Source organism: Austrofundulus limnaeus, unplaced genomic scaffold (assembly GCF_001266775.1).
Source record: "Austrofundulus limnaeus strain Quisiro unplaced genomic scaffold, Austrofundulus_limnaeus-1.0 Scaffold545, whole genome shotgun sequence".
Lineage (NCBI taxonomy): Eukaryota > Metazoa > Chordata > Actinopteri > Cyprinodontiformes > Rivulidae > Austrofundulus > Austrofundulus limnaeus.
In genome coordinates this window covers 20,843-24,387 of record NW_013952947.1, presented here as the reverse complement: position 1 = coordinate 24,387, position 3,545 = coordinate 20,843, and positions in this window count along the sequence as shown.

Sequence of the window (3,545 nt, the reverse complement as noted above, 5' to 3'; positions counted from 1 at the left end):
CATCCGATAAAAAATAAATAGTAAAAAAGAAACGATAAATAAAATAAAACGATGCATACAAAATCTAAACGTCAGCTGTAAAGCTTTAATTGATGAGGTTTTTCAGGTGTAAATCAGAAAAGCTTCTGAATGTTGGAATAATCAGGTGGCTGCAGGTTCTGTCACAAATACGAAAAACATCTGTTTTGTCAGAACCGAACAGTTCTGCAGCTGCAGCTCAGTCCCGCTCCACAGATGTGACCTCCTTTAGAAACTCGACTTCATTTTGTTAAATATTCAGACTAACAGAGGGAAACTCAGCTGCGTGCCGAACAAAAAATCCAGTTATTTCTAACTGAAAGTATGAAAACAAACGAAAATGAACGTCACGTGCTGCAGGCTGCCTCAGCAGGACTTCACCTTTAAGATATTTTTTWAAAATAACATTTAAATCGTGACTTTGTTCTGCTTGCTGTGCCGTCTGATTAGTGCGGAGCTCGTTAATGGACAGAAACAGTCGATGTGATTGGACTCACCGGCCTTTGTCCTTTTCATCGCCCACATCCAGGAAAATCCATTCCTATTAGGAGCTTAATCATCACTAAAACAAGAAGTGTCATTTACCTTTAAGGCTGCCCAGGTGGTAAATCAGTGGGTAAAAACACACCGAAGAAGCTGTTCAGGAATAACTCCAGTGTTTAGTTTACATGAATTATAATCCCTCTGATCTGTTTAAAAAAGTCTGAGTAAAAACCAAACACAGACCAYAGGATTTATTTTACTTCAATCCATCTTAAACTTATTTTTGTAAAGCTCTTATAATGAAAATATCTTAATTTTCTAACTGTGTGAAAATGTCACCATGGTGGTTCAACATTTTAAAAGTTTTGCCAATAAAAAAACAGATTTTCTTCACAAAGGAGGAAAGTAAAGTAAAAATTTAATAAAATTTTTTAATAAATTCATGAAAAACCTTCAGAAAGTTTGCCAAATTAGAGTAAGATCACTTTAAAAAAAATTGAAATTGAAATGAAAGTCAGGATCCCTAAAAGAAGAATTTATTTTAAACACCCGGTGCAGAACTTTAAATAATTTATTCATTTTGCACGATTTGCTGCTTTCATTCAACTATTTTAAAATTTCAGAAATGTTTTCTCTTTTAATTATAAGCAGTAAAAGCTCGTGTGTCGACCTGCAGCAGCAAACTTTAATAACAGGAGAATATTTTCTCTCTCTGTTACCCTAACCCACCTTACAGCCCCTCTGAGAGGATCCGGAGCAGAGTTTATGGTCCCAGATCTCAGAAGCTGCTAAATCTCAGAGWAAACCTGCAGTCGTCTCAGGTTCACAGCCAGCCGGAGCTTTGGGAGCCAGAACCGGGTTCTGGAAAGGATGGTGTCGGCTAAACGCAGCCGCTCCTCTGCATCGTTTCCACTGCMGAGGGAGATCAATTACACCTGGCTGCTGAGAAGTTCCCACCTTCAACGTGACGCCGTTGTGTTTGTGGAAAAAGGTCAGACTCACAAATCACACCTTGCTTTGGTGACTTTAACGGGATTTCCACTTTTCTGTGCCCTTAATTAACCATTCAGCTCATTCAGAAACAAATTATTTGACCTTACAGATCGAAGCACTTGGGTGTGGAAAATGTCAAGATTCCTAACGGCACTTTTGCTGAGTGTTGTTTGGGTTTACAGATAAAAGCAAAGCACAGATTGTTGTTGTTGTTGTTGTTGTTGTCACTGATAAATCTTGTTATAAACTGAAGCTCCGCCCTGATGGACCAAGCTGAAGTTTGGGTTGACCTGCAGGACAGCAAGATGTTTCTGCATGGAGCACCAACATCATGATCTGTGTCATCAAGCATCACCAATATGTGTGTTTGTTTAAAGTACATATGGCATCGAATTTTTGTAATAAATATGAAACTGTTTTTGGAAAGACAATATTGATAACATGTCGCAAAAAAAATTTCATGCCRCTGAGATGAACAGTTGTTGAGATATTCGCATGTGAAGTGACAGGAAGTGATGTCATGAGGGGAATATCTGCTATTTGTTACGATAACTAACAACAGACTGTAGCGAAGAATCTGATGTTGAAGAAAATTGGCACAATACAAACAAGTTTACCCATTTTGTTGCATAACTAGCATATTTTCTTTTGAACTTGGCTCAGCCAAAGTGAAACAGGAAGTGACATCAAAGGGGAACTCTAACAAAGAAAACTCTGGTTCTTCTTTATTGAAAGAATATAATTTGAACTCTGACACTTTATCGCTCTGATAGAGACTCAAAATAATCTAAAGAAACCTCTGATTCTTCTCTACAGTCGGTGTTGTTAGTTAGCGCTCTGTTTACAGTCAAACATTCCCCTTTGACATCACTTCCTGTTACTTCACGTGCAAATATCTCAACAACAGTTCAGCCCAGCAGCGTGAAAATATTTTTGCAATGAATTATTAATTGTATCTTTCCAAAAATGCCTTCATGTTTGTGACACAGATTTGATGACACAGACACTTTAAAGTGGCGTGCAGAGCGGTCAGAGACGTCTCAGCTTCTGAATGTTTGTCAGGATTTACCTGGTTTGCTCAGAGAAGCTGCGGAGCAGCAGCAGCAGCAGGAACAGATCGATGCTGCTGTAAAGTAAAAATATGTGTTCTGGCGTGAAAAGTGTCGAACATGATGCTGCTCAGCTGCTCGCTCGTTAAAATGAAGAGGTGTTTCAGTTTATACGCCTCACCGCCGACAACCGATAACCAGGAATAAAATTAAAAACACATTTGAAACCTCACATAAAAATTAAAAAAGCTGTTGGTGGATTTTTCTGGGCTGGGAAGCTTCTGTTTGTTGAAAACAGCTGAAAAAAATCATTCCTACAAAACATAAAATCATGTAAAACAAAACATTTTGTTTTATTTTTATCTTTACGAAAAGAGAATTTGAACAACGAATGGTTTTATATTTGACCCTTGACCTTTATGAACCCAACTGTCTGAGTTTTTTATCAAACTATTTAAATAAAAACTTTTTTTTCACACAACTAAATAACTTTTAAATAACTTTTCTTCCTCCTATGATCAGGTAAAACCGACATCCCTCTCCAGCTCCTCCTGCAGGATCCCAGTGTTCTGGTCAGAAAGGATAAAAAATAAGATATAAATAAAGAACTTAATAATATATACAGTATATTTTAAAGCAAAACCAGATGCTATGTCAGGTTTGTGCTGCAACAACATTAAACTTTGTTTAGCTTTTTTTTAAATCACATATTAAGACAAATGGCATTTTCAGAGCTGAATGAGTTTTTAACTGAATTGTTTTAAAAAAAAACAACCAGAATAGAAGTTAAAATTAGTAAAACGCAGTAAACGTAGTAAAACAAATCTACAAAATCAACATTTTTAAGCTGTTAAATACATTTTGTTGTGGACGGAGTCTCTAGGAGGCAAAAAAGTTAAACTTAGTTTCTCCCGGCGCTGTGTAGATATTTTTAGTTTAGTTTTAGTTTAGTTAGTTTATTTCAAACTAACATGTAAACAAAACAAAACAAAAAGATAAAAA